Here is a 20426-nt window from a genome sequence, read left to right as displayed (position 1 = left end):
ATAATTTAGAAATGGTTAAAACCTAGCCTGCATAAAGGGTATGTGCTTGGTACAAATCATTGATTAATCGAATTGCTTGCAATGCCAGCTGTTAATATGTTGAATTTGCATATTATAATTTGTATTGTTATAATTATATGTAATTAATTTATATAGTAATTGTTTATTATTTGTATTAATAATGTTTATCAATCACGACTAGTGTCAGGCTCTATTCTAAAAGCTTCATGTACATTGTTCAATACTCTCATCAATACTTTGATGAAGCTGCTGTTATTACTTTCATTTTATAGAAGAGTCTATTGAGGCATTGGAAGCTAAGGTATTTTCCCAAGATCACACAGATACTAAACATTAGAGCCACAATTAAAATCAAGCAATCCGGCCCAGGTATCTACATTTAGTCATTAGCTGCCTACTGTGTGTACATAGGCTCAGGACAAGATCATTGTCTAGACCTTTCATTATAAAGATGCAAATATAAATAAGAATATATAGATTGGGTTTGCATGTCTTTGTTGTATTTGTTTGTAGACTGACTGTAAAATGGATCCTAACTTTCCACTCTCCTCTTATTCATATCCCTTACTAAAGATTTTGCAAGTACTCTCATAAAGTAGTTTTTCTTCATCCCTCCTGGAAACTGGACTGGTCCAATGACTTGCTCTGACCAACAGTAAGGATATGGTAATAGAAGGTAGGCCAGTTCTCAGTTCAGGCTTCAAGAGACATCGAGCCACTTTCCCTAGTTTTCTCTATGAAACTTGCCCCTACCATGAGACCAGCCTAAAATAACCACACAGGTAATAAATTAAAAAATAATAATAAGAAGAAAAATAAAAAGATATGTTGAATTAGGCTTCCCTGCAAGGAACATCCTGGAACCTCCAGCCTCCAGTTGACTTGGCAGCTCACCACAGACACTAGAAGGCAGAATCCAGTTCCACTCAGCACCACATTCTTGTTAGCTTCTAGAACCATTAGAAATAATAAAGTGTAGTTTGTTAAAGTCACTGAGTTGTGTAGTGAATTGTTAAGCAGAAATAGATAGTCCACATAGTGCCGATCCGGTGGGGGTATTTTTTGATTGCTGTATTTATGCTCTCAATTGCAGCAGGATAGCATGCTTGAAACTCTCTTAATCAACTTCCTTGTTAAAAAAAGTGCTAAGACAAAAAAAAAAAAACTTAAAAAATAAGAAAAACAAAAATCCAGAGAGCTTAGTAAACCTCATTTTTAGCTAGCTCCCTTTTCCCTGTCCATGGTCCTTTTTATTCTTGCTCAGTTTATATCAGTTAGCATTTATTGAAGGCAGGGCTATTTTAAAGCTCAAGGTTGGAAATAGCCTAAATTCTAGACATAAAAAACAACACAAAGCAAACAAAAAAAATCCAAACAACAGAAAAAACAAGCAGAATGGCTTCACTAAAAATAATAGTTTAGCACTTTCCTAATGCAGAGCATGTATATACAACCTTTGTTCTATTTTTTGGTGAGTGTCCAGACACATGATACTTGTTTTTTATTCTGCTATAGGGACCTTATGAATGGATTGAAATATGATTGCCAACTAGGCTTAGCCGACCCTATAAAAGAAAAGCATTGTGGGACTTATTCATCAACTTAACACTCCCATCCCCCTTAAATCATAGAAATTCTAGAACTAGTATTTATTAGCTTGTTCTTTCTGTATATCAATTACCTTAGGCCCTGTATGCTACAGCTCCATCAAAAGCATTAAATAGTTCCCAGTGGCAAATTCCTGGTTATCTTTAGCTCATGCTGTTAAGTAAGTTTCCACAGTCTTTATAGCACCAGCTTTTATTGTATTTTTAAAATGACTTGGTTTCAGCTGTTAAAGCTCAAGACGTTGACTTAAAGGAAAAATACTTGCCAGGATGTGAGTGTCAGATTCTACTTTTCAGCTTTACAAAAGCCAGCGGGTTTGGGGCAACCTTGCTATATTGGGAAGTTTTCCAAACATTACATGCTTAGATTTCCAATGTTAATATATTATATTTCTATTCCTAATTAATTGGCCCCACCTTGCTGAGTTCTTAACCAATTATTTGGTCTGCATTAGCTTTCTTCATTTAGAGGCCTTTAGGCTTCATGAACTAACTTCTCGCTTCCTTTGCGTTTGCCATTTTCTCAATTGTGTACCTAAGGGTGAAAACCCATCCTTATCTCCCCTCATGCCCAAGTCCTACTTTGCTATTCTCGGTCCTCTTCTTTTCTTTCCTTTAGGCTCCTCATATAACCAGGGTGATATTCCTACTTAGTGTTATTGGAAGATACTGCTTCTTCTTCTCGTTTCCTCAGCATTATGAAATTTGCCTAAGAGGAAGCCACTCTTTAGTAAAGAGTGAGGGAAGGGGACAACTAAACTCAGCCATAATTGTGAATCGGTACTAACGTCTACAAAGTGCTGCCTGGGCTTGTAAATTTTTTATAATAGCTATACTGACTTTTAGTTCCGCCAATGTAGCAAAGAAAAACAACTGACCAAATATATTACAACTTGCTTTTTAAAAATTGTGTAAACTTCTTCTTATACTTCCATTTCCAATAGGTAAGGGATTTCTGACTGTTCAAAATAGAAAAATAGGCCAATCAGCTTAATGATCCCCCTGACTATATTTAAAAATTTCTATTAATATTACAATTTTCCATTTCCTTCATTCATTTGTTTTGGGAAAATCTCTGTCTTGGGTTGATATAGTGGTAATGTAATGCTCTGTGAGGCTGAACCTCATGAAAAAATTTTAGGTTCATGTCTACAGACCTTCCTGAACATGCAGGGTATGTGCATGCCCATGATCCAGAGCTTGCTGAAGCTGGGCATGGATCATGGCATGAATTTCTCTCTGTCTATCACAGAATAAAGAAAGAAAGAAAGAAAGAAAGAAAGAAAGAAAGAAAGAAAGAGAGAAAGAAATACATTTAAACATTCTAATATATAAATGGATGCTGGCAATTCATCCCTCAAAATTCTTTCCAGGAAAAAATACTTCTAAGTTGAGAGTAGAAGGATTGATTGATATAGAGGAAATCAGAAAAAAAAAAAAAAGAGAACACAGAAGCAGGGGGGGGAAGGAATTTAACTTTAAACAGACTAAAATTATATCATTATTCCAAAGTATGTTTCACCACATATTTGCTTAGTATGTGTTCCATTTCCATTATTGTTTATAATGTTTTATGTATGTTAATGTTTACTATGACATGTGTGTTTTCTATCTTGTCTATCTCATTAGGAAGAATCATTTTACTTGCAGATATTTTCAGAATTACAGTTGTGAGTTTCAAGTAAGTTAATAGATGTCATGTAATTCATATTAGTCCTAGTGCATAATTCTCAAAGATATTTATAGAAGCAGATTTTGAATCTTTCAACATGAGCTACCACCATAATCTCAGCCCCTTCGGTTCTGTTTAGAAAACACAATTATGGTAGCATGAACTGCTTGTTAGCTTGTTTTCTTGTGAATGGATTACTGGCCCGATGTTTACTGTTATAGAAGGAATGTGTTTAAGTCCTCATGCTCTTTAAAAGATATAACATTTGTAGAGGCTTTTGAATCAATTTTCTATCTTGCTGGTTTATTGTCATTTAAGAACAGATGTGAATTCCTTTCCTGTGTGAAATTTCATAGCTGGACTCAGCAACACTTCTCTCTGGGCCTGTAATTTGTCACTCTGTTGGGCTACATTGAATTCCAATGTTGGTATTTGCTGAGATATTAGCAAGATAATTATTCTTTTGCCAAATCTCAGCTATCTTGAGCCATAGAAGGGGGCACTTATGAACAAAAAGATTTAGTTTACATCAACATTTTCTAAAAATTTAAAAGTTTATTTCCAGAAAGAGAGAAAGAAACAGAGATTCTTGGCAGGGTGTTTGTACCATGATCCTCCCCACAACCCTGCAATCATTCAGGATCACAGGCACACCCATGGAAATGCATGGTGTGTTGAACCAAACCTGGAACATGGAACGTGAGCTCAAAGCCTTCCCACATGGTCTCCAGCATCTCACAGTGGCAGCTGTAAAACCTGCACCACCGTAACTTGGTTGGCATCAGTATTTAATGAAAATATCAATCCTCCCATAACTCATGAAATTAACAGTACAGCTCCTTATTTTTGTCTCTGCTAATTTTTCTCATTCTCATCAGGTACTGCTGTCAAGAATGTGAGCTCACAATGTAAAGTGCTCATGAAGTGAAAATGATAGTCAAGCTCACCCTGCTTAAGTGATCTTTTGCTACAGGGTATAAGATTTTTTTTTTTCGTATTTCATTCTAAGCAGAGAATTACTGAATTATTTTATTCTTCTGCTTCTAGTCATTAATCTTCTATAGGGGTCCTACTTATTTCCCTAAGAAGGTGCATTTGATTTTTATAGAAGTATATGCATTTATAACATTGCAGATAATCATGCTAAAGATCCAGATTCATATATATCCAGTATCATTTACCTACTTTAAAAAGTATTGAGATCCTGCAAACATATTTTTACATAATTATTTTATTTAACTTTATTTATTTAAATTTGATCAGAGAGTGATAGAGAGAGAGAGAGAAAGAGAAGGAGAGAGAGAGGAAATGAGAAAGCAAGCCACCAGGCCTGGAACTTGAACCACAGTCAACTATGTGGGAGTCCAATGTCCTGAACCACCACACTGCCTGCCAGCCCTGAGATCCTACAACATATATTTTTTATTTTAATCTGTTTCTAATGAATATCATTCTGATAAAATTTCTTGGGTTTTTGCTTTCTTCAAGTTATATTGAAAGATTTATAAATGCCTTCAGTTTATAACAAAGAAACCACTTTTGAATCATCAACTATATATGAGACAACAGCTTGATTCTCTCCATTTTATTTGGGAAAATGAACAAGCACTCAAACAAATACACACGAAGCATGAAAACGCACACACTTAGCTTTTCCCATCTGGTTAAAAAATATAACATGTATATTACTTTAGGGAGACAGAACAAATAGGCTAGTATATGTATAGGAGAGGATTTCCCAGGGGAATAGGCTCCTGTGAATATGGTGGCTGAGATGTCCCATGATAGGTCCTCTGCACAGCAGAGACCCTGGGTTGCTGGTAGCATGACTCAGTACAAAGTCTGAAGACCTCATAGGTGGGGAAGTTGGTGATGTAACTTACAGTCTGAGGCCAAAGCATTAGGATCCAGGGGCTACTGGTGTGACTCCTGAAATCTGAAGGCAAATGAGCCTTGAGCTCTGATGTTCAAGGAAGCAGAAAAAGTCTCTCTTCCTCTTGCACCAAAGAGACCTACCCATCTTCCATATGTGTTCTCTATTCTGCACTTGAGTTCCCCGTGGATTGGACTGTGGTACTCACATTGAGGGCAGTTTTTCCCAACCTTGTCCACTCAGACTCACATGTAAATCTCTTCCGAAAACACCTCCACAGATACACCCAGAATAATGTTTTATCAGGCTGCTGGATATTTTTTAGTCTGGTCAAGTTAACACTAAAAATATCACATCAGGTTTAGCTCAAGAATAAATACTTCTCATTTTGAATATTGAAGGAGGCCATGAGGTTCATTACTGGACAGCTTAGTTTAGGAAGGAGAGATTTAGAGTGAAATGCCTTATGAGGAGATTAGATACTGAGTGACACTCCCAACATGTTATTGAAGGATCTGGAATAATACATCTTTATTAAGAAACAAACAAACAAACAAAAAAACTGTCAAGAGGTACAGCATGGTAGGCATCATTAAATATTCCAAATGTTTCCAGGTGGAAGTTAGTTTTTTTGTTTGTTTGTTTTATGCCAAAAAACTGCATGAATACCAGAAGATATAATATATTAGAGAAAATATTGTATATGGCATATCCAATTCTGTTATAAGTATTTGGAATTTTCAGAGCGCCCCAATGAGTAGCATCCTCTCTTCCCACTTAAGTTCTAAAGTTTTTCAGAAGAATAACAAAGGAGTGACAGTTTTTCACCAATGATGGAATTCAAGGAGAAGTACACTGGCAGATTTCCCATCTCAGGTGGACTTCCCAAAGGGGAGGCTCACTGAGAATTGAAGGATGTGTAGTCCCAGGTGTTGCCAGCTCCCACTCCTGAGAGCTGGAAAGTCAGGTCTGAGCTTGTTGTGCCTCCATTTCATCCCAAATGGATTAATGAAAGAACCCATCAGATATGAGTGAATTAATGGGGCAGAGGGAATCCAAAGGAAATTACCTTTAAATAGAAACAAAAACTGAGAAAAACTTCCTTCTCTAATGATTAAAATCAAAAGTCTTTACATTGATCAGTACTTCCCAAGGGTCCCTGTACTGCTTTTGGAGTGTATTGAAGATTTTCATCCATTTGATCAATAATCATTTAGTGTACACTAGTTCTCAGGTTCTGTGCTAAATGCTGAGGCGAAAAGGACAGAAAATAGGCACAATTCCTATCATCATAAAGCTTAAAGTGAGTGAATATTCCAGGGCAGTATAAAAAATGAGTTATGCAAATGTGGTAGACCAGTCACTCTCCACTTCGGTTGCACTTTGAAATCATTCAGGAAACTAAAATAGTAATGGTTGGGTCCCATCCTATTCTTATTAGATTTATTTGGTCTGGGGTTCAGTCTGGACAGGAGGATTCATAAAAAGTCCCTCGGTAGTTCTAATGTGCAGGTAAGGTTAAGGCCATTCCTGGGTAAGATCATAGATAAAATAATTGCATGTGCACCTCTCAGCCATGTTGGTATTCCCAGTGCTAGCACACATTATAGGTGTTCAGAAATGCTTGTTAAATGAATAGACAATCTGACAAGTCAATGATTCTCAACCTGTTCTTGTGCCCTTCACGTCCTTATTATTCTCTTTCAAGTTGGATTTTTAGACAAGAACATATCTGAAACGTGTTCTTCATTCATCAATTTTTTACTACATTTCTCTATAGAAATACACTTTCTGGGAAGACTGTTTTGTGTCTTTCAGTACTTGATCATCTAGAATGGTTCTAAATTGATTTTGTAAAACTCACGATGGGTGCATGCGCATGTGTGCCCAAAATCCTGAGAGGAGAACAGAGAAGAAGGGACTGCAGCATGGCCATCACTCCTGGGGTGTGATTTCTTTATTTCTGTCTCTCTGGCAAGTGCACATGCTCTATAGCAAAAACCTCTCTAAAAAAATTCTCTGTTGAGAAAACATTTGAGCTGAGACCTAATTTGTGATTTAAAAAAAATAAGTACTTGGGAAATAGTGTTCCATAGAACTGTAAAGTGGAGAAGTTCTTGGTGTAGCTGAGAAATGTAGAGAAGGCTAGCAGCTGCAGCTTGGAGAACGAGAAGGGGAAGTAGCAAAGAAACTTCTTTCTCTTGGGAGTCACAAAGCGGACCACTGAGTTGGAAAAGCCTACAGGGACACTTGCATTTCTGTCAAAGTGGAAGTCTTTAAATTTTGACTAAAAATAGCAAATATATTTTAAAATTTAGAACTAAGCTCTTAAGAAAAGGAAGGAACTTGCCAGAGGCCAGAAATGAAAAGGGAACTGGAGATGATAAACGTGAACTGAAGATGAAGCTCCTGCCTTCCTCTGGGGAGAGAAAGGGAGCTGAGAATGGAAAGGGTAAATAACTGCGCAGCTTAAATTTTAATGGTTCAATCTATCCCAGGAGACAATGCCACTTTTGGCCCACACACAGTGGGGGGTTAGAATTGATAACTCACTAAAAGCCAGAACCCATGAAGGGTTGTACCCTAAATTAGAGAAAAGATTAGTAATAAATCTGCACACTAGTAATGGAAGACAACTAGGAATTTATTGTGACCTGGGAAATGGAGGTTAAATAAATGGAAATTTATAGTCACATCTGTCTCCAGGAAAGTCTGTGGTACATGTTTTTATTATAACATGATCTGGAAAAGCACAAATACAAAAATTAAAGTATTATAAATGAGTTATATCTGATGGGGAGAAAGGAGAATAAGATGAGAGAGGCAACCAGAAGGCTTCAAACATATCGTTATTGTTTTATTTCTGAAGCACAATGAAACTTTGTAGGAACTGGTAATATTACTCTTTAAATGTATGTCTGGATATTAAATCATTTTAAAAATATTAATTCAATATAAAAAGTATTGTAGTAAATGTTAAAATTTTTAAATGATGAAAAATGATAAGCTTTATAGAAAAATAGTCAACTGCTTAACATTTAGTCATTATGTGAACTCCTATACTTTGAAGACAATTCTGTAGATCTACCACCAAGTATAATTTATTCCTAATCATCATTGTGCAAATACTCATGTGCTATATATTAAAGGCAGACTGATTATTTGCAATCTGACAGCATATGATTTCCTCCCCACTTCCTCCTTCTTATTGTTGATTTCCATCAATATTATCATTATACCTAAATTCTTAACTCATGTAGTAGATCACTAGCTTCTTGAGGACAGAATCCACATCACCTTCACCTCTGTGCTCTCCACAATGACAAGCACAGGGCTTTGAATACCATAGTTATCACCCTCATCAATCAGCCTTAATAGGATCTAGGTTGTACTGAGCATTTGGAATATAAAAAATGAATGAGAAGTGACCTGGTCTAGAAGATGATATTATAATTGAGGGTGGGATCACACATGTGCTGAGAATACTGACCTATAAACAGCTGGTGACCATATAAAATATAAACCCAAAAAAGGACTTTGAAGAAATCTTGTGGAGGGTTTTGAATTTTCAGTAAGTGTTAAATAGAGTCCTAAATTGATGCCATTTTAGATTAAATGACAGCAACAAGAGCTGGCCTCGGTGGTGGCACAGCAGTAACACAATCAGACTCACATGGGAAGGGGCATGGATTCATATTGGAACCTCCCTGAGCACAGTAGGCACTCGTGTGTGCCCATGATCTAGGCTAGCTGACTGAGGACGGACGATGATGTAAGGACCCCGTTAAGGGTGACCGTCTATCTCTCTGAAAAAATTAATGAATTGATTTGAAAAATTTTAAATGGAAAACCTGCAGTATACCCTTGCTAACATCTGGAATACACTGCAAAAGACCAAACCAAAAAAAAAAAATGTAAAATGGGAAAACACTAAGAACCAAATGAATAAAAATCAGTGTCACAGCAATGTTGAGGGGGGGAATACTGAAGTCCTTAAGAGTTAAAGATGGACTTCTAAAAGAAAGGGAACTTGCACTAGAGCACCAATAAAAAGTAAGATAAGGGAGAAAGCTGTACGTAGAAATGTTGAAGCAAAGGAAATAGATTGAACATAGACTGGACAATAGGAAGGTTGGACACCTGACAGCGTATGTACTCAAAGAAGGCAAACAGATTTTTTCTTTTTTTGAGAGGTTTTTATAGGTCGTGTGCGCTCATCAGAAAGACAGAGACAGAGAGACAGAAAGCGAGAAATCACCCCCCCCCAGGGGGTATGGCCACGACACAATCCCTTCTCCTCCATTTTCCTTTTGGGATCTTGGACATGCACACACACGTTCCTGACATAAGTTTAAGCCACTGGTTTCGGGACTTGAACCGCGGGCATTAAGCCAACTGCTGGTCCCAAATGGATAGTTAAATACAGCCTAAGCAACATAAATGTACTAAAAGAACCATGTGATCCATTCCAAATGTAAATATGAGTAGTATTAGAAGTTTTTGGTCTTTTGGATTAGCTATTCTATGGCTTTATCATTGATTATAACTGTTACTATGACTTCTAAGGTCCCTGCCTGCATAAAGGTATTGCCAGAAGGCATTAATGTGTGTGTATATGTGCACATGTGTGTGCGCATGCACACATGCATGTGATGTATACATACCAATCACATATTTGGGAACAGAGAGCAAATTGGTCTATTTCCTTGGCATTATCTCAAGAGAACTAAAGGTGCTAGACACGGATGCCAATGGTGACCCAATGTACTACTTTCTAGTGGCAGTCCATACCAGATGAGTAGCTGACACTAATTTCTGACAATGGGTGAGTCGGAAGAGTGACTACAAAGCCCAAGTTTAACAGTTTTTCTCCTGAAGCTGTATGGAGCCAAGCACCATCATGGTAGTCTGAAAGTCAGGTTGTGGTCTAGGTGAGGTCAGCAACAAGTAGAGGCACCCCAAAAGTTCTGGAAAACAAAGGGATTTGTGCAGCATCATGGAGCACACATCAGTAGTCTCCTGCTGTAAGAATAGGAATACTACTTAGCATTTATATGAAGTTTTCGATCATTAATTAGTTAATCCAAAAATTCCCCTTGTGAGGAGAGTATTTTTAGTTCTTTTTTGTTTCCAGATGAGGAACCAAAGTCGTAGTGAGGTTAAGTAACTTGCCCAAAGCTAAACATCAGGCCCATAAATAGCAGAAGTGTGCTGGGAATACAGAGTTTCTACATTTCTATTTTGCCTAGTTTATAAATGCCACTTGGTCTTCGGAGAAAGACAGTCAAGTTGAGAGAGAAGAGACCCTTCATTACAGTAATTGGTACATTTTTCTGCTAACAAAACCGGCTTGGGGAGATTTTCTGTTTCAGAAGTCGAAAGCTTTTGTCCACTCTGAAACAATAAACCTGTAATAACATCTACTGTAATAAGGCATTCAGGGTTTACTGAGGTTTCTAGTGTGCTCTACCTGACCAGGGTCCAAATCTATCAGTTGTTATGCACAGGCTATAGTGTTAGACTTTGTAAAGGGGTGATGGTGGCTGACATTAAAAGAGGCTGAGCAGACATAAATGTAACCATGACCTTAAATTTATAGGAAAAGGCTAGTGAGGGCAGAGGCCATTTGGAGCTTACTATTACAAGAGTCGTTCTTTCCCTTTGCTCTGTGTCTTGTCTTCCTTCTATCCCAATAAATTAATTGGGATTTTTCCAATATTTAAATGAACAGCAGCTCTATGTGATTGGTACTTGATGAGCCCTATCTGTCACAGCTGCAGCTGAGGAAAAATCCATCAAAACTGTCTCTGTTCTTTCTCTGTTCAAAATGTTATTAGAATGTGGTCTGGTACGATAACAATATGGCTTCCAGGCTCAACAGGCCTGGATTCAAACCTCAAATACGTTACTTACAACTATAATTTTGAACTCGATAACTTCAATTTCCTAACTATTTACTAAGTGAGGACAAAATGTTACCCTCCTTTCATACAAATTCTGAGGGTCAACTGAGTGGAAGAATACAAATGTCTTATGAAGTGAAATTCATAATTTATTATTGCTATTCTTATATTTTTTAATTGTTCGAGGGCATATGGACTTTCTAGAGGGAGAGAAAGAGAAAGAAAAAGTGACAAAGCATCCCACTTGGAGACACCCACACTGCAATCCCTTCTATTATTTTCTCCTTTTGGGATTTTGGACACGCATGCACACATGCCTTACAAGCTGCTGAGTTCTAGACTTGAACCACCTAGCAGGGACTCAGCTGCCCTAACCATCATGCCACCAGCTGACCCATTTATTGCTCTTTTTAAATGATTACTTGGTGTTATGCATGGCTTATCTCAAACACTCTAAGAGGAAGCCAACTGCTCTACAGATCTGTACTAGTCAGGACACTGGCAATAAACAAGTAGCACATTCAAATGGGAACCACCTTCAGAGAGTTTCAGACAGAAGGTTTTGCGGAGTTGTGGTTACGGTGTAGCAAAACCATAGGTAATAGTGCAGCACCTGGGGATGCTCACAGGGGACACAGTTATACTATAGGCCTGAGGGAGTGCGGGAAGAAAGCAATGACTGGAACCTGGAGAGAGTTGCATGGAGAAATCTACCTGACCATTCTTATGACTCGATGAACTGAGCCAGCCCCGGACAGTACCTGTGCTGAAGAGGAAATTTAGGAAGTATCCTAAGATCATTCTCTTCCCTTCTCTAATTTCTTACAGGCTATCTGGAAACTAGGGAACAAAGAAGTTCACTGACATAGACCATTTGGTGGGTGAACATATTCCAGGTTTGCCTGAAACAGTACTGGTTTATACCTTTTTTAGGGCATGAATACTAGTAGCCCCCTATAGCACCTGAGCATCCCATTTTGGATAAAAAGTTATAGGGCTATTCTACCAGTATGGTTTGTCTCCTGGGGTTGATATAAGGATACAGAAAGGATCTGGAAGAGGAAGTAGAAGAAACCCCACACCTAACTTCAAGGAAGAAAAAAATCCAAGACTCAGAGATTAAACAACCTACCCAAGGTCAAACACAGTTATAGTGTTAAATACTGGCAGTACAAAAACAGTTTAATAGCAGCTCAGCTCTTGACCACTGCTACAGGAGACGCTTACCCTGCAGAGAACATTTACCCAGAAAGAGGAGACAAGAGGCTTGTTTTGAGACTCAGTAGCTGATACCAGTCAGTAGAAAAACTTTGGTTGTCAATCCAACATTGCTAGATACCATGTTTTATTATTACTACATTTAGCTGACATAAAGTTAACTCTCTACCAGGAGAACACAGGCAAATCTATAGTTCCCATGTCAGGAGGATTTCCTGGACATCTCCCTTAAAGGAGTGTATCAAATCTGCTCATTTCCACAGACCTCTTAGATGTACTAATTCAACACTCATACAAATAGAAAACCTTCTTCAGTTCACCCTATGATTTTGCTCCATTTCAGTCAATTCTCCACGGTCCTTTGGTGGAGTGAATCTTCCTAATGACTTACACTTAAGGCAATAAGTGCAAACGAAGGCAATAAAGTAAGCCCAAGGATGTTTTATGACTTTGGCTATTTTAAAATGCAGCACCCTGGAGATGAAAAAGTTGGGTCTTACAAGGTAATCTACAAGCCTCCCACAACCTTTTTAGAGGCTCTGCTTTCTTTCAGCTTGCCTGCTGGAGACAGCGCAGGCTGTACGCATCAATCACAGCTCAAGGCAGGAAGTTGTGGCCTATCTGAGAAATTATTTATTTAAAGCAAACAGAGTAAGACTGAGACACCATAAAATTGTTTTGGAAACATCTCATCATCAGAAAGAAAGAATTAACTAAGTGCTTAATACTCCTTGCTAAATACACTTTTGTTAGAACTCATTTGGTTACATATGAAAGGAAGACCAACATAAAAATAAAATATTGAGAAGATGTGGATAGAATCAAAATAATAAACACCTAGCTACCAAGACAGAGAGAAAAAGAGAGAGGAAAAGGAGAAAGAAAGAGGCTATCCCTAAGTCCTATATGCAAGTATGAGTGAGTGTGTATAATTTTAAAAGTATATTTTAGGCATAGATAATAACATCAATTTTAATAACAGGAAAAAAAAAAAAAAACAGAAGGCATCTTATGAGTAATTGTACCCTCAATGACTTTCCTGCTTTGCTTTCCATTTGTCATTTGATACAATTTGACTTTTCCCCTACAAGTTTTCATAAAACTATACTCCATAGTGTCACCACGGTCTTCCTGAATCCAGTGCTTTTTTCTCACCCATGACCCTCGTTCAGCAGTATGCATATTATCAACCAACTCTTTTATCTGGGAAATCGCAACATCTGGTTTTAATAACACAACTCCCATAGTTTTCTTCCCAACTCTTTAACTTCTTCAATCTTTTTTCTTCTTTTTTGCCCATTGAGTGTTTGTATACCCTAGACTAGGGTTCAATCCTTAGCCCATAGAGTCTATGTTCTCATTCTATAGTAATCTTTCTAAAGGTAAGATTCAATATGAATGGGACTGGCAGGTTGTGTGGCAGTTAAGGGCGCTGGACTCCCACATGGCTGACCACAGTTTCAGTCCTGGACCTGGCGGCTTTCTTTCTCTCTCTCTCTCTTTCTCTCTCTCTCTGTCCCTCTCTGGTTAGATTAAAATAAATAAAGTTAAATAAAATAATTCTTAAAGAAAGATTCAATATTAATGCCTTATGTGGATAAAATCCATTCTATATCTATGGTTTTTACTTTTTCTCTAGGTTCCAAGCAAATGTTTTATTTACCTTTTGGACATTTCCATAAAAATGATCTATTAGCATCTCAGATGCAATATGTCCAAAACAAAATTCATTTCTTCACTTTCCAAATCTGCTTTAGTTCCATATTATCTGTTTTAGTTCTTGATGATATTACCTACTCACTACATAAATAAGAAATCTTTTTATAAGGATGCCTCCCTGTCACTCTATGTCCAATTAATAATTACATTTTTATAATTTAAAACTTCTACATCTGTAGGAATTCTTAAATTGTTTCTTGTATTATTACTATGTTTAGTCAACCTAACTTCATGTTGGCCTCCTCATCACCAATCTTCTCCAATTCCTTCTCACAGTGTATCTTGGCTTGACGAGCAAGGTCATCATTATCATAAATAGATCTGATGAATTAATTTTTTTATGAAAGGCTTTATGACTCATGCATCACTTTCTTGATAAAGTCTGAATTTTCTCCTTGGGATTTAGATCTGCTATCACTTTGTACCTCCCACATTTCTTGTTTTCTCTATGCCCCTCCCTGTTTCCCTGAACAAATCTCATGTTTTAATTTCTAGTCACACTTCCATTTCTCAAGTATGTTATGCTCATGATGTTTCCAACCATTTATAATCTTCAATTTTCATAGTTCTAGTAAACCTTCATAAAACTCTGCCTTGTTACCTTAAATAAAATAAATACCTAGCCTCTCAGCATGGATTTAATCATTTTGTGAGAAGTATTAATAGATATGAATCCATCTTACTCAGTGGTGTACTCATTGGCTATGTGCATACTTCCCATTCCAGACTTTAAACTTATGAAATGCAGGACTGCCTTTATCATCTGAAAAAGTACCTGCAGTACTTGTCATAGTGCCTTATATATAGACATACAAATAAACATTTATCCTATTGAACTGCAATCTTATTGTAGTTTCCTTTAAAAAAAATTAGATTTTTCTATTCTTTTTATACCAGTAATTAATGTTAACCCTATGAAGATTTAGTCACTGTTCACCCTGCATCTCATCTCCATGGACTTCCCTTCAACTCATCTCACATAAATTACCACCTTTATTGTTATTGCCTACCCCCAACCCCACGTGATCTTGACTGGCTTTTGTACCAAATGCAGACTCATCTGCCCATCTCTCCAGGTCATCTGAAATCCCCATTCAATTTCTCTCCCTCTGTCTCTTTCTCTCTCCAACCCAAACTTCCTTCCTACTATTCCATAAGCTGCTTTCTTCACAGTAGTTATATCTAACTCCTCCCTAAAGTCTGTATAGGCCGTGCTATTTCTACCTTCCTGCTTTTGCTCACCATGTATCCTCTGCTTGCAATATCTAACTTTTGAATTATGCAAAGTCTATCTCAAACTCTGTATTCTTTGAGGTGATTCATTATTCTATGCATAACTATTTTACTTAAAATCAGTATTCCAGATGAACAGTCAATTATTTTCTCATTGCTATGGGTTAGTTATCTCTCTCCCTCCAAGCAAGATTATAAGCTTTGTGAGGTCAGGTACTGTCATACATACTTCTGTGTTCCTACAGCACTTTTGAGTATACAGCTAGTCACAGAATGCTGACTAATTGATTAAGAGTAGTTGAGTGGGAGCCAGATGGTGGCATGGAAATAATGTGTTATGCTCTGCAAGTCAATCCCACATGGAAAGATTCCCAGGTTAGGTCTGGAGACTGATGCTTGCCCATAATCAGGGTCGGCTAAAGTCTAGGGATGGATCACAGCTTTGAGACCCTGTTGGGGGTGCTGCCTCTCTCTCTGTCTCTGTCTCTCACTCATGGAAGAAATAAATAAGTAAGCTTTTTAATAATAAAATAATAATCAGGGATAGATGCTCCAAATGGGGCAATATATCTCATATACTATTCCAGGCAATTGCACATACTGAGAAGCTTTTAGAAGGGCTGCCAAACTTTAGCCCAACCAAGGTAACACAAGTGGTAGGGTACCACTGTGCTGTACTAGGACCATGTGGGAAGGTCCAGGTTTGAATTCCAGGTTGATCTGAACCCACCAGTTATGCCCATGATCCTGGCTGTCTAGGAGGCTGGAGGAAGAATCTCAGAATACCAAGACCTTGTAAAGGTACCTGTCTCTTTCTCTCTCATGAAAGAAAAAGAGCAAGGAAGGAAAGAAGCAAGAACAGGCCAGCATGCTGTATATTGTGATGCTCAGCCCCAGACTAAGATAAGACCAGAGAAGCATTTGCAGTATCTGCCTAACTGAACAAGATGGTTTATTGTGCCAACTCATCTGCCGATCCCATCAACCCTAATTATAATCAACTAATTCTATTAGCTTCTTAAGCCTATTTCAAGAGAGAGTGCATTATACCAAGCAACCATCATCGAGTAATAGAGTTATGCTCTTTCTACATCAGGCTCCATTCTAGCCATTCAAGCAGAAAGAACATTATGCATTAATGTTGTCATAGAACGGTGTAGTTTTCACTTTTAAAAACTTTGTTTCTTTGGTCAATTATTTTGGTCTGTATAAGCCCCAAACAGGTATGATATTTATCTGCTAATTTTTAAGAGAGATGGGCAGAACAATATAAAAGGAGAATGTTTATTTAAGGCTGTCAGGGAAGAACCAACTTTTTTTTCTACAGAGCTTATTAGCTGGAGGTAATAGAGAAAGGTATCAGAATGCTGTAATTGCTGCCTTTATGCTGTTATGCAGAACACTGTGCCTCTGGGCTACTTGAAAATATTTCCCCAATCCAAAAAGATGCTGTTATTCTTCACTCCTCAGAGTTCTCAAGTGGGTTAGCATGAAATTTAATGTGGACATTAGGATGAGATTAAGCTAGAAACAAGAAAGATAAACACACTGTCTATTTGTCTACACTCTCACAGATGATACTAGTGACAGAGGGAGGGACTTTCAAGAAACAAACTCCTAATCTGCAAACCAGAAGAAAGTATTAAATGGGATAGTCTTCAAAGAAGGCAAAAATCTTAACTCTTACACAGATACAAAATGAGTACATATCTAACACCTTAATGAGAGAACTGGTCAGATGTTACAACAGGTTCAAAGAAAAAAATCAAAGAGTAGGTGCATTTATAGATCAGGAATAGTAAAGGAAATGTGCAAATGGGGAGAGAAGTCAGCTGAACCTCTATAGGCTAAAATTTACTTGTCCATAGTCAAGAACGAATTCACATTCCTCTCAGCTATCTACAACTTAAAAGAGTTGTAACATAGCTACCCAGAATCAGAGTCACAGAACCCCAAAGGGTGTGATCTAGATAATGCACAGTTTTCTACAGTAGTGCTGAGTTTCCCCTATGAAAGATTTCAGGGCAATATGTAAAATATGATGTTCTCTTTCAGAATTGAGAAGTAGGGATTTCTCTAAGAAACTAAGAAAGGAAAAGGTATTAAAAATGATCCTAGGTGAATGTTAACCGTAACACTGAAAAGTCCAGATGGTAGTCTCAAGTTTGTCCCTAAATTTAAGTCCTGTACACCAGGTCTAAAGAAAACTTCTCAGTGCATGGGAGAGACTTAAAATGCTTCTTGTCTCACTACTTGATTCCCTCTTGCTTCGTTTTTTGGGGTTTTGTTATCCTTGTATTCTCCCAATTACAGAGAGAGGGAGAGAGGCCATCTCTGTAGTACAGTGATAAGACCCCATCAAAGCAAAGATGGATCCATGTGGAAGATCATGGGTTTGGTTCCCTGATAAACCTGCACATGCTGGGTTCGTTGGGAAGGCTGGCAAGAGATCGCAGCATGAGACTGTTGAGGGTGCGTCTCTTTCTTTCTGTCTTTGTCTCCCACTCTCACGAAAGGTCATAGACTTAAAATAAAATAGAAAACAGAGACACTGCCCTCACAGACAGAGCAATGGCTAAAATGATCAGTCAGTCATCAGCAGGTAGTTGGAGAAGAATGAAGTGGGTGCAGAGGTGAAAGACTGGTTCTCACTGCTCATCATTAAATGGGTAGGACAGGCTGGGTTCTGCCTGTAGAATTAATCAATCTTTTCTACCTCACCTAGGTCATAATTTTAGACAAGCACAGAGCCTGCTAACAAGGTTATTAACATGTCATCTACTCTGCATTAGAGAAAGGGAAGTACTAGACAAATATTTGGAAAAATTATTGAAATGGCTAAGTTTTTGAGAATAAAATCTCTCCATACACAAGCCCATTTTAACACTTAATGCCTACAGCAAGAACTTCACAAATGCCTCTTTGATAGTGAGCAGAATGTTTATGCTTGATAGTACATCAATAAAAACAAGTAATGGATATACAGACTTTTCTCCTTGTCAGTTCTGTATTGCTGATAAATTGCTTACTCAGGTCTACAAGCTATCCACTGTCTTTCCTTTCTTCTTTTTTAGCCCCTACAACACAAGCTTAGGCTAAACTGTGTTGCTTACCTTAGTTGACAAAGCTTACTATATCACAAAGTGAGAAATATCTTTAAATGAGTCTCAGACACTGATTTCTTCAGTTCCTTACCATATTCTTTCAACATGGTAGTTGTTTCTAGCTGTTTCTCTCCTAGGGTCCTGTTACTCATTCTAGGAGTTCCTTTTGCAGAAATGGATTATTTTCCTCTCATCATATGATTCCTTTCTCTTCCTCTCAAAGGTCAATTTCTGAGCCCTGTAGACCTTGGTGGACTAGGAGAAAGCCCACTTTAATAACAAGGAATAACTACAATCTGCAGATCAAATATTGTTTTTTTGTGTGTATATACTACAAACTAATGGTTAGAAAAAAAGAAAATATTTAATGGCATGTAAAAATATATGAAATGACAATGTTAGTGTTTATAAATAAAGTTTTACTGGAATGCAGCTATGTTCATTTGTTTATGTTTTACTGATAGATGTTTTCACAATACAATGGCAGAATGCCATAGCTATGACAGAGACCATCGGGCTCACAAAGTCTAAAATACCATCTAGCCTTTTACAGAGAAAGTTTGCCAATTCCTGGTTGAGAACCTTCACTCTGCTACTTCATCATCCCAGTAACTTAGGGCAAGTTATTTAACCTGCCAGTGCCTCTGATTCTTCATTTGTAAAAAGAGGTCTTAACAGAAAAGCAGAATACCTGTTTACATATTTCCTTTAGAAGGCCAAATCCTGTAATAATGGCCTTGTGTTGCATATAAAATTTTGTAGTTAATCAATATTAAATAAATTTATTTGAACCATCTCCAAAAAAGGGAGGGGTCCTAATAATAAAATTCCTTTGTGGCTTTCTTGTCGAGATTAAAAAGTAAAAATGCAAAGCATCTGGCATATATGAGGTCATTGGGAAAGTCATGACATAGTTTTCTGTGTTTTTCTATGCACAAAATGTGTCATGACTCTTGATGACCCAATAGTAAGCACTCCATGGACATTAAGTATTATTATTATTTTTACAATTATTTATGTTACTGCAGCTATATCTGTTATTGTTCTGAAGCCCATGTATGGGGTGGCTATGATATGCCAGGTACTGAGCTAACAGTTTTACATAGGACTTTGTCTTCTCCATTTTTGAAAATGAGGAAGCAAAGGCTCGGCAAGATTAAATCATTTGACAAAGTCACTAAGCAAGTAAAGATATGAGAAGACATCAAAAAGTTCATAGAGAAATGGACATAAATTTGAGTTTATTTTGATATCAAAATATAGACAATCCATGCATAGTTTGGTCACAATATGTATTTTCTATGACGTTTTTGAAGACATCTTGTAGAATTAAACCTATCTCTAACCACAAACTCACATTTATTCCATCATACTAATACCTTTTAACTACTTTTCATTTATGTAATGAAAAATCCCTACAGTCAAATTTTCATAAGGACCTTAACTTATCTGATGGCAAGTTTTCTCCTCTGGTTGATTGTGAGTTTGCCACTCTGCTGATCCTTTGCTTCTCAGCTGGCCACTCAGTCCTCTCCAGAGAGTCACTAGTCTTCTTGAGCATAGCATGATTCTGGCAACCTGGGCTACCATGCTCGTCCTCCTTCAGTTACACAGGAATTGTGGCTCTTCTTACAGAAAAATTGCTTGAGAGGTGATGAGGCATATGGATGGAAGGTTGTACATCCATATCCTATCTATAGATTCCTTTTACTTAACTGCTCTGATGATAGGATGTAAACACTCGGGCTCTGGAACCAGAGTACTTATGTTTGAGTGACAGCTCCACTGCTTTCTTGTTCTGTGGGGTTGGACGAATCATTTAACTACTTTCTGCCTTGATTTCCTCAACCATAGGTCTATCCTTAACATTTGTGCAGCCAGAGGAAAGAGTATAAATGGAGGATCACATATTATATGTCTTTTTATTGGGTCATTGGAAAAGTCATGACACAGTTTTGCATAGAAAAACACAGAAAAATACTCATGACTTTTCTGACAACCCAATAAAGATCATGAAACAAGTTAGCACACTTACACTTCTATCATCCTACAAAGACAAAGGTCACAGATAGAATT

Source organism: Tupaia chinensis, unplaced genomic scaffold (assembly GCF_000334495.1).
Source record: "Tupaia chinensis unplaced genomic scaffold, TupChi_1.0 Scaffold000298_1, whole genome shotgun sequence".
NCBI lineage: Eukaryota > Metazoa > Chordata > Mammalia > Scandentia > Tupaiidae > Tupaia > Tupaia belangeri.
The sequence above is the reverse complement of the archived record's forward strand: the minus strand, read 5'-3'. Positions refer to the sequence as shown.